Source organism: Diorhabda sublineata, chromosome 1, assembly GCF_026230105.1.
Source record: "Diorhabda sublineata isolate icDioSubl1.1 chromosome 1, icDioSubl1.1, whole genome shotgun sequence".
NCBI lineage: Eukaryota > Metazoa > Arthropoda > Insecta > Coleoptera > Chrysomelidae > Diorhabda > Diorhabda sublineata.
In genome coordinates, this window is record NC_079474.1 from 17,685,892 (window position 1) to 17,698,765 (window position 12,874).

The window sequence follows — 12,874 nt, forward strand, 5'->3', positions numbered from 1 at the left end:
AAAGAGTTTAATAAATTCAATCAGATTGCTTCCGCTCTACTCCAGAAGTGATCTGTTGCTGCATACAGATTTAGAAGTTATTGAGGCATTCCTGAGATCGGTCTTTGAGAAAGATGCTAAACCAGTTGATAAGTGAAGACGACAAACCGTACCACTGTTATTTATTCAAAAGATTGGCATGATAAACCTTGTCAAAAGCCTTTGATATATCCCGTGCGATTGCTCTGGACATAAGCCAGAAGATGCATATATACAGCAAATAAAGCAAATGATATTTGAATTAATTAATCATTAACGTAAGCAAAAGTTATCTATCCACTTGAGCGGTGTAAATAGTTCTGAATGAAGCATAGCATCCCTTACAAGTTGTTCACCGAATTTGTTAAATAATTTTAAGATATTCAATTTTAATTATATATATTATCCAAGTTCTTACGTACTTTCGTTTGTAATAATTGACCCTTCTTTAACAAGCGCAATTAGATAATATTAAGGTGAGAATAGCCGATGAAACGAAGCGAATAAAGTTTTAACTCTTCTTGGAGTATTTCTATGTTTATGTTGATAAAATTCGTCGGGTCTTCTAATTGATTTGGCTTTAAAAGCCAAACGTTTCAAATTTAATTATTAATCAACGCTAACGAGCTTTCAAACCCTGTAGCTTTATATTAATAGCGTGAAAAACTTGCTGTTTTGTTAGATAACAAAAGATTTTTGTGAAAATTAATATAAATATGTGGAAAACTTATTCAAATAATGAAAATATTAAGTATTGGGAGCCAATAAAACTTACACTAGATGTACCATCAATAGCGAAGTGTTTGTATGAAGAACACACAGGTTTGATCCAGAAGAATGTTTGTAATTACTTGATCATGCGCAATATAACAATTATTTTTTATCACTAAGCAACAAATTGAACTTTTTCAGGACTAGTTGGAAACGAGCAAAAGTTTTGGAGCATTTAGCATATCAATACATACTTTAGATCGTGCTTATCAGGTTATGAGATATTTTCAAGATGGAAATAAAGTAATTAATCGGTAGTGGAGATGACAGTGAATGGTCCAGTGAAGTATTTTCAATAAATAACAACGATTTATGATAATTTTGTCACTTTTGGCATGTACAACTATCTAAAAATCTACATATCTCCTAAACCATAAATTTAATCGAGTTACAACAAAGAGTAATCTTTTTGTTAAAGAAAAAACGATTAAAAAATTCATTTTTGCTATCTTTAGTTTGTACAGTTTGTCCCTGTAAAATTTACGGATTGTTAACCATTGGGAATGAGCCTTACCTGGTGTTCAAATAGTAGTTGAAATAAATTCTGATTTCCCAACTTTTTTTATGTCACAGAATGATTTTCACGTCATCTACTCACCTCCGAATTTTTTGCATCAAGTCCTAGAACACCCTGTATATTACTTGAGCAATTTGGCTGTTGAAATGATTCCAACTGATTTTTTTACTGTTAAGTACGAGTTTGCCTGTACGATTAGAGTAATAATAAAGGGAATGTATGATGGAAGGCGGTGAGTGAAGCTGGGTAAACACCTACTAAGACGATCATAGGTTTGTTCCAACCTGCTAGTCAGGACCGTACTTGAAACGGTTATCGGAAGCATTTATAGATATTTGTACTTGCTATCAAACAATCAACCAATCGTTTAATTAAGCAAGGAGCTCTTTTTATATATTTTATAGCATCTGGGGTGCAGTTGAAAATTATTTTATTTTCCCTTGGTTACAATACAGGGTGTCCCACGACGAGATAAAACTGTAAAAAATGCATCTCTAAAAATTTACAGAAAACATTTAATATCTGGAAAATGGTAAAGTTTAGGTATAGGAAAGTTTACATCAATTTGCCTAATTTTTCACTTCTGAATGCATTAAAATAGAAAAAACCGTGTGGTTCTATTTAAAAAAATGAAGAAATTTGACATTTATGAAATTATACTTTGAACACTTTTTATACACCCCCTGTATAAAATCAAACATTTTTCTACATAGATTCAAATACGTCTGACCTTGCTAAAAGCAACCGAACAGAAAACATTTTCATATCTTTAAGGGTATTTTTGTAAAAAAATAATTTATACGAGTCTGCAAAGGTCAAACTTTTTACAAAAAAATTAATAACTCAAAAAGTATACATTTTTCGAAAAACGTTTTTAGACAAAAGTATAATAAAATTTTACGAAGATTTCAAAAATGTATTAATATACAGGGTGTCCTATTTGAAATAACAAAGTTACAGTCGACTTCCAGTATTCGGAATTCGGCCATCTTTGAAAGTATTTTGCCATATATAGATAGTTTTAACTCGTCGTGGGACACCCTGTATACATTAATCCATAATTTTTTGACACTATAATCAAAACGATAAATAATGTCCTTGAAAATTTTACTTTTTCATGCATATAAGGTGCGGCTAAATCTTATGTAAACACTCAAAAAAAATGTTTGGGCCCGCCCAGTCTTCGTTATTTGTGTATTCCACAGTTAAAGTGAAATATTAGAAAATTTGGGAAATTTTTTGACATAAAAAAACTGATACGATATTAGAAGTACAACAGATACGTGAATAAATCAATTTATAAAGGAATTTTTCGAAGTTTTTATATCGAACCCACCTCGTAAAGATCCGTACATTTATGCTAAAGGATATACCCCTTATCATTTTCAAAAGTTGAATCTTTTGTTGTCGCTTTTTTCATTTCGACACTTTGTAAATTTAACTATTACTTTGGCAGATAGGCGCTTACATACTTTTTCATTTTCCTCGATTTTCCCGTTCCACCCAGCAATTCCGAAAGCGGAAAAAAAGAAGAAGAGAAAAAACGATTTTCGTCGTCGTGTAACGTCTGATATCGATTGCAAGTTGGTTGTAGTAGGTAGTCGGGAGGAGGCATAATGTGGGTCTTATCACAACCTAAGAGGTAATCCACCCCTCGACTCCCAAAGACACCCCATTCGTAATCTTGTTAGTCGACATAGACGTAGTTAAAGACATTAAATTATCAGTTGATCTATTAATTAATATAAAACAGCTTAGGTAATAGGTGTTAATTTATAATTACACCAGTTTAAATTATGAAGAAATATATTTTCAATTTGGAAGGGACTTTATTGGATAGATAATGTTAAACTCCGCGCCATTTTGAATACTAATTTACAGGAAAATGAGAAAAAATTAAATGGTAACAAATTATATGATGATAGCTGATTGAAAACTGATATAAAAAATAATATGAAATATATTTGTTAAAAAGTATTTACTTACATTCATTTAATCTTTGATAATTTTTTTCAGAATGTTTCTTTATGGCGAACGGCTTCTTTGGCATGTACAACGATCTAAAAATCTAAATATCTCCTAAATTTGATCGAGTTAAAAAATAGCATCTTTTTGTTAAATAAAAAACGATTGAAAAAATATTTTTGCTGTCATTAAATTGTACAGGTTGTCCTTGTATTATTTATTCCGTCAAACATACTAAATGGACAAACGTATGACCAATTAAAAATTCATGATGTTCGAATGTATATTTTGGAAAATATAATTTCAACATCAAAAGTATATAACTCAGAAACGAAAAGTCTTTGCATCAAGTACCGAAACATCCTGTATAAAGAGATTTTATAATCTGAAAAATGTCTTATCATCCATTATAAATTACAAAATTGATTTGGTTGAAAATTTTTTCATGTAATAAATCAAAAAGAAGAATATTTGTTATATTTTTGATTCACTTGGTGGTAAAAAAAATTATAAAGAAGAAACTTAATTATTTTCACGAGATACATAAAGAAAGAGAAGAGTCATTAACAACGATTATTAAATTTAAAATTAGACGGCACTGTTAACAAGATCCACTTTTTCCTTCTTCCTCTATTCGTTTCAAGTTTTTGAATCGGGAAAGTCTCGTTAACGGCCACTTAGACACGATCCTCAATTCATCAACAGGTACAACGATTTTCGGGGACTGAAAAAAGAATCTGAAATCGTTTAAAAATTTCGATCTCATCATTTTTTAAAGAAACTTTTTCTGATATATGGAATAAAAATCAATTTAAGTTGTGTGCTCAAATACGAGAGGTAATGCAAAACCTACTTAGTTCCGAGGTTTTTGATTGATGAACAAAATTATAATTGGTGATGTAAGTTTCGTCACTAGGTATGATCTTCAGGAACAAACTCAAGATTTTCAATGGAAGAAATGCCCGTTAGGTAAAATCAAACACATGATTCTTGTTATTTGTCAACAAGACGAATTGTAGATGGCGCCTCTGAAACGCTACTGCTTTAAAATAAGACGATTGAGAGCAATTCACTTTTATTTAAGTGAGTGGAAAATTCTTATTTAGCAAATAAGTGAATAGGTATGTTATTGGTGTTAGGTGAAGAAAATTCCTCACATAGAAACATTTTCTGATGTTGAAAGGCGGGCTCGAGAAACATGTCTTTGGTTTTACAAGAAATTAAATCAAAATTACGAGAGTAAAATAAATTTTAGAATAAAATTAGTTTTTAAATCAAGTGACATATAAAAAACTTCTATGAAATTTTAAGTCACCATTGATTAACCCTCCGAGATGATTCTTTCGCCTTTTACTAAGCATTGTTTAATGCTTCTGGCAGTATACCAAATTTCGTATATTCAAGTTAAAAGATTGCAAAGAAATTTTTTTTTAACAATAACTCTTCAGGGATGTAGCTTGCATTCTCTAGTATAGCAAACAATCTTCATTATTAATGAAATATTTCTTGATATGTTGGTTGTATTGATTTAAATTTTCAAAAAAACTTAAACAGAAGCTCGAAATACAATATTTGTAGTCAAATCGGTTACAGTATTGTACCCACAACGAGTCAAAACTATCTGTATATGGCAAAATACTTATAGTAAAATCATGAACCTTTCTACGGTTTTACCGGAAGTCGGTTGTAACTTTGTTATTTTAAATAGAACACCCTATATGTTAATACATTTTTGAAATCTACATAAAATTTCAGTATACTCTCGTCTCAAAACTTTTTTCAAAAAAAGCATACTTATTGAATTATTAAGTTTTTTGTAAAAAATTTGACCGTTCCTTATTTAAATTATTTTTTTACGAAGATACCCTTAAAGGTATGAAAATGGTTTCTATTCGGTAGCTTTAATCAAGGTTAGACGTATTTGAATCTATGTTGAAAAATTTTTCGTTTTATACAGGGGGTGTATAAAAAGTATTCAAAGTATAATTTCATAAATGTCAAATTTCTTTATTTCTTTAAATAGAACAACCCGGCTTTTTCCATTTCAATGCATTCAAGGGTAAAAAATAAGGCAAATTCATGTTTACTTTCCTATACCTAAACCTTACCGTTATCCAGATATTAAATGTTTTCCGTGAATTTTTAGAGAGTGTAGTCTAAATAAAGAAATTTGATATTTATGAAGTTAAACTTTGAACACTTTTTATACACACCCTGTATAAAATGAAAAATTTTTCAACATAGATTCAAATACTTCTGACATTGGTAAAATCAGCCGAAAAGAAACAATTTTCATATCTGTAAAAGGATCCTCGTAAAAAAATAATTTATATGGGTCTGTAGTGGTCAAATTTTTTACAAAATAATTAATAACTCAAAAAGTATGCATTTTTCGAAAAAAGTTTTTAGACAAAAGTATACTAAAATTTTACATAGATTTCAAAAATGTTTTGATATATAGGGTATTCCATTTGAAATACCAAAGTTACAGTCTACTTCCGGTAGAACCGTAAGTCGGCCTTCTTTGAAAATATTTTAGTTATAAATTTCGTATCCGAAAACCCAAACGTAGAAATGTACATGATTTTACTATAAGTATTTTGCCATATACAGATAGTTTTAACTCGTCGTGGGACACCCTGTATAGTTAATTTCGTTTAAATTGAGGTTTTGTATTTCATCATTTGTCAAAATCCACTGTATTTATATGTATATGATAAACGTAGAAAAGAAACTGTTTCTTGATAATATAACAGATTTAAACCCAAATAATTCGATCACCACCTCCACCAGAATTTTAATTTTTAAAATTTGGTGAATGCTCCACGTCGTTGACTGTTCAATCAAAGACATTTTTTAGTCACTCGATTTTCGATTATGCCTCTTAACGGAGATTCCAATACGGCAACACTGAAAGCAAGCGACTCAACTCAATCTCTAAGTAACTTTCAACTACAAGAAATGATAAAATTTGTACAGCATTCATAAACTTATTTGTCGACGATGAAAATTGACGGGGTACGAATTGGTATTGATTTCTATAGAAAACTTTCCGTGGTTCCTCAACCCTCCTAGTTATGCAAATTATATTTGATCCACTAGGTCTACGTACCATTAGTTGAAAGTACTCCTTGTAACCTATCAGAACGTACCTACTAGCAATTCATAGCAATAATCAACGACACACCTGAACTTATATAACATGTCTATATAAAAAAACTTCATAGGAAAATAGAAGCCTTCCTATTTTTTCGTTCAGCAAACTCTTTTAGACCTTGGTAAAATCGTTTTTTGGGCTTAGATCCAAAAAAAAACAAAGAGAGAAAGATTAAAAGAATGTAAAGTTATAGTACTTCTAGTAGAATTATCTTGACAAGTTACGACATGTTTAAATTTAGGATAAGGAATTTTCACATATAAAAACCGATATTACTTATAAGAGGACACTTCAAAAAGTTCGTTACTTTCCCTCGCATAATAAATAAAATTCAATAAATACTTCATTGAGAAATAACGTATAATTTGGCAACAGCGCAGCTTACATTAATCCTAAACGTAAAACCGACTTCGGTGTCTCGGTTGTCTCGGATTGAGAAATGTCTTTAAGCATTAATATACAATGCGTGATTGATGGCGCTGTTCCTTGTGCCATACTCGTTATTAATGATTATGACCTCGTTGTCCGAATTCCATCATCCTGGATCGTTGATATTGTTTTACGATTAAATGGATTTAAAACTGTTCTTGACGTGCCTAACGACTTTCCATCACATTTTGACGGGTATCATTTTGCTTAAAAGGATTTTACATAACCTAAACACAACATCTCGTTACTGATTCGTTTATCGATTATAAAAATAAATCTCAAACTTTTGATAGTAAATATCTAGTCATTTATAGATAAAGTTTCTAATGAAAAATATTGTCATTTGAAGCAGAATGTCTATTGTCGTTTGTTTTAATGGTTTTTGGGGTCTGATTACTAAATTATGTTGGCTATTCACGATGAGTGTTCGAGTGTTCAAGAGGCAGCTGGAAATTTGTTGAGACTAGAAAAAGGTGTACTGTTCACTTTCCAATGAGCTCTCTGAAGACGATAACTTGGTTGTCAAAAATAAGTTGGTAATTTTAAAGATGGATTATCCAACATTAATAGAAAATTCAAGATACTAACGAGCAGTTTCAATAAAGACATTTTTTTGAATATGGTCAAGAATCAAATGGAGGAATTCCATCAAAAATCTTTTTTGATGGAAGAATAACGGTAGAGAATGAAGTTCATGAACTGCAAGGTGTAATGTGATTCAACCCCTGTCGATATAAGCGAAACTTCTTATTCAGCGGCCTTAACAAATTATATTTCTAATGGTATTGCGATGAAACCCAAAGATTTAGCTCAGACCAACTCTAAAACTTAAACTTAAACTTAAAAAATGATTTCTATCGATTAAGGTCTTAACCTAGCAAAAATTAAAAATCTACAAGACAATGAAATTATCGTTGGGTGTACGACCCATGAAGAAATTAAAACATTTAAACAGATGCTGGCAATGACAAATTATTTCTCAAAAATGTTATTAAAGGATTGGATTCACCTAAATAACGATCTATGGACTGACAGAGACGTACGGACTTTATGACTTAACGGTTTTACCAAGACTATGCAAGAAGGTAATTTATTGCTCGGGTATGACTGCTGTCAAGCTTATGACATTGAGCTATGGATGTTTTAAACTGCAAAAATATCCCAAATGCGCTGGTGATTACAAAATTAATGACTGTAGATCAAATTCACTTTTATTTGAGTTTATTTTCAATGATATACAAAATAAGAATGATAGAGTATGGAATTAACATGTTTCAAAAAGAAACTCGAAAAATTTGATTCCGATATGTTTGAAATCAAATAGCGATTCTGTTTAATTTATATTTGGAAGCGATTTTTCAGGATCATTTGAAATAAGAGAACAAATCAAAACAAATAAAAAATTTATTCTTCTGCATTATATATAAAATATCGAACGTAACATATAACGTCAGGTCTATGGAATGAGTTAGTAATTGAAGTATTTGGGCGCTGAAGTCTGTACCATAGACAAAGAAATATAATGGCGCATCTAACAGAACTGAAAGGTATTTCTGAAACTTCGAAAAGTGTTTATCACTTTGAAATTAATTTACGATCAAGATTCATAAAAAGTTACGTGTGATCGGTGCTTCTGATTTTCCATTTTTTGGTATAAACAAGTTTTCAATATGCAGGTTAGAAATCTCTTTTATATAATAGAGAAACGAGTTTACATAGTTAGTTCAACTGCGCAATTCTTCAATACGATTGGTGGTATTCCATTCCTTCATTGAAGCAGAAGCCTCTGGAAAATTTTGTCACATCTTGGTGGTCTATTTCTAGCATCGATGAACCTTCTCTTTTACAGCGGAGAAAAATGGTTTGGTCATATCAACGAGAATCACTTAGCACCCCCCAATCTGATAAATATTGTTGAGTATGTCTTCTGCTTTCCTGGTATATCAGCACCAGTTGAGAGAGGTTTTTCTTTAATAAAAAGCGCATGAAATGATGATAGGGGTTTGATGAAGGAATGTACAGATAAAGGTTTGGTGATTTGTATAATTAGCAGTAGATTTTTACAAGAATAAAACCAAAAAAGACTTTCTGAGAAAAGTCGTAGCCAATGGAAAGTTAGCTTTATTTATTATTCAAAGTATTTTTTTTCACTTTTAGATATTAATATGTTTCGATGTATAATTGTGTCATTTATTATTATCCCTAAGTTCCTAATCAATAAAGAAATTCATTAGAAATATACTACCCTCTAGAACTCTATAAACTAGCCAAGGGTGTGTACCCTTAAAAATTATAGAATTAAGGGATCTGGGTTGAGGATTTTGATTTCTGGCAAGCTTACTTATTTGCTTGATTTTTTCGTATCTTGTTGTATATTTTATTATTTATATTCCATGACAATGTTTGTGAGTTTGATTGCTTTCCCTTTTAATAAAGGAGAGTATCAAATTCGCTGAAATTTTACTTTTTCAAACATGAAACTTTTGAAATAGATTGTTGATACTATATTATTTTGGAGTAGTGTTAAATATTTACCATCATAAATTTTGTATTTATTTTGTACACTATACTTTTGTTTTCTTTTTAATCGGAAACCATAAAATTTATTGATTGTACAAACACTACGTTGAATTTACTGCCTTTGAAATCATGATGCAATAATCTAATAGATTTTTTAAACAATAGAATTTGTAACCGTATTATTAACCTGGTTTTCATAACTCATTACATGCTTTTTTTTTCTATTTTGCAACTAACGAGAATACTGGAAACAGTCATTTTAAAAGTTAATTATCTAACATTTGCTGGCTATAATATGTGGGCGATATACCAACAAGATTGTAATTAATGTATGTGTATTATGGGAAACGCAAACGGAATGAATTCATCATTTCGATTAACCTACATATTTTCAGAACATCATTTTAATGAATAATTTTAGTTTTATTACACACACAATAACCTTTGGCTTGCAAATCCTTTGTACTGTGATTGTTGGTATCTTTTTGGCAACATTGTTTTTGAGAGATGACAAGTGAATCGTGTCTTGCGTCAATGTCAAACTTGTTCATAATTTAATCATGAATCGACTTACAAATTATTGAATTTTACTGTCAAAATTCCACTTTTTTATTGAAAAATTGTGTTCAGCGACGAAGTTCGTTTCTGGTTGAATGGATACGTCAATAAACAAAATCGCCGCATCTGGAGTGACGACCAACCAGAAGCATTGCAAGAGCTACCAATGCATCCCGAAAAAGTCACTGTTTGGTGTGGATTATGGGCATCGTCTTCAAAAGCGACGATTGCCGGAACGTTACTGTGAATGGCGAGCGCTACCGTGTGATGATTGACGATTTTTTTTGTCCAAAATGGAAGAATTGGACATTCCTGACATGTGGTTTCAACAAGACTGTGCCACATGTCATACGGCACGCGAAACAATGGCCTTCGGTGAACAGTTCATGTCACGTTTGGGGCCCGTCAATTGGCTGCCTAGATCGTGTGAGTTAACGCCTTCAGACTATTTCTTGTGGGGCCATGTTAAGGCTAATGTCTACAGGGATAAACCAGCAACGAATGACGCACTAAAAGCCAATATTGAAACATTTATTCGCGAAATATCGGTCGATATGTTGGAGAAAGTGTGCCAAAATTGGACCTTCCGCAAGCGGAGCCGTGGCCAATATTTCATAAATTTTTTCAAATTTTTTGTGGTTTTTCCAAAATCCAATCCCATACCTCTTAAAAAATCACTGATTAGTGTCGTGGTTTTTTACCTTATGTACTATTCTACACTATTTTCTTTTTCTTACAATTTTCTTTTACGCGATTTCCAGTACTTTAAGGTCTTCGTAAAATTTGCTCCTCTATTTTCTATTGTTCTTCACTATGATTCTTTTTCATCAGGATTAATCAGTTCGTTCGAACTAACTACATTTCTGTGCTTTTACGTACTTCATTATGTTTTCTCTTTTATATAGTTTTTAATATCGTGTTTAATATTCATTTTAGTGTAGTTTTTTTGTTTCTAGGATTCTTTTCCGTAATTTTCTTTCTATTTTTTTTAGTTTTGCTTTATCTTTGTATGTATAAGTTATTGCTATCATTATTATTAACTTGTCAATTCCCATTTTTTAATGATGGCTTATATTTACAGTACAGTTTATTATCTACTTTAATGTTTGTACAAACTTTCTCCATTATTTTCTGTTTCAAGTTTTGTCTTCTTATCTGGATTTCTAATGGTCTCTACTTTATGATTCTTTTTTATATTTTATTCTGTATATTGTAGTATTGGGGAAAGACATTGACAACTGATTCCACAGGTTTGCATCTCTCCAAATGAAGGATTCCCGATAAATGGACGTTCTGGTCCTCTGCAGGCGAATTCAGTATTCATGATCGACGCCTGCCTATCCAGTAAGTCCTGCAAAAACTGCTCTAGGTGGAATTATGTTGGACAACTCAGCAGAGCGTTTCCACACACTAAAATATTATTGGAATTGAAGCAAAAATCATTCCAAGAAAACATAAGAAGGAAATCCTTTAGATTTTTATATTTGGTCGATCTATAATGCCAAACTTTACGTTGTCTAGATGAATTCACAGTTTGGAATTTTAGTTTGTGATCTTATGATCCGCGTTGTACAAATCAGAGTCTCGATCGGGGATTCATAGATAAGTTGAGTCAGTTAATAATTATTGTCAAAATCACGATCCCGCTTCTCATCGTCAGATCTCTTGGGAAAATGAAGGCAGCTGACGTGATGAACATTTAAATCACCATAGATAACAATATTTGCGTTTGGATGGTTTGATTGCAGGTAATCGATTTTATTAGCAAGATTTAAATATACCTGACTGTAGTGGATCTTTATAGAAAGTGAAAGAATTTTGTTGTCCTTTAAGTAAGTGTTTTAAACCACATAACATCGAATTTTGAAGGCTCAAGTTTCTTTTCCCGTTGGGAAAGTCGTATCCAGATATACAAGGTTAACTTTAGTTGTTGTTAATTTCACTTTTGCTGCTAGAGCCAGAATATGAAGTATCTTCCACTACAGATGTTGGTGAACAGTGTTTATATTCGTGTTAAGACCTTGTGTATTGCAGAAATCTAAGTTAAAAATATTTTTTTCTCCAGACTAGCCTCCACCTGGAGATACGAACCGGAGGCTGTTTTAACTCCGGAATATTTGTTCTTTTTTGTAGTTAGGTTTCATATAATACAGAACTGCTGCGAATTAATTGCAGTTATTATACTTTTTCATATTTGTTTTGCGATTTTTTTTACAATTTTCACTCAACTAAATTGCTTCTGAGTCCGATCCTGTTTCACAGCAATAATCGAATGAAGCGTAGTAAGATATGTATCGGATAAAAAAGCACAATAAGAAGAGCAAATATAACTGTTTCGGATGAAAGTTCGTTGCGTTTGAACAAAAGAACGTTTTTTGGTTTTACAGTTAGATGCTCTAGCGATGACAGAAATAATAGTTTCGATAAAATAATCAAGTTACCATAGAAAAAGGAAGCCGTTGATATTTGACGAATTCGTTGTTGAAAAATTCGTTTGAAAAGTGGTAATTACTTAAAAACTAAGCCAAAAACCAAAATAATAGAAGAAATAGAAACCCTATAAAAGATAGAAAATCCCGAATGTCAACACAAAATTATGCAAGGAAATTCTAGAACTGTACCTGATCAACTAATATTGCACGATATCAAAATCTTCTATGCATAGTATTTTGGACTATCGTGGTTCATACTATGCAAATCTGCATAGGGATGACAACATAGCAACAGTTAATAAGGAAGATATATGCCCAAAAACAACAGGATACACAATTATCCTGATGCTTGATCAACACGTCATAAAGTGAAGACTGGAGTGGATGATACCTTCAGATTTACTGAGGATATTAAGTGTAAAAGCAGACAGTCATAAACGAGTTTACAGTTTACTACAATATTGCAGAAGACACCAACCGTCAGTCTACGTGGACTCATCATCTCCA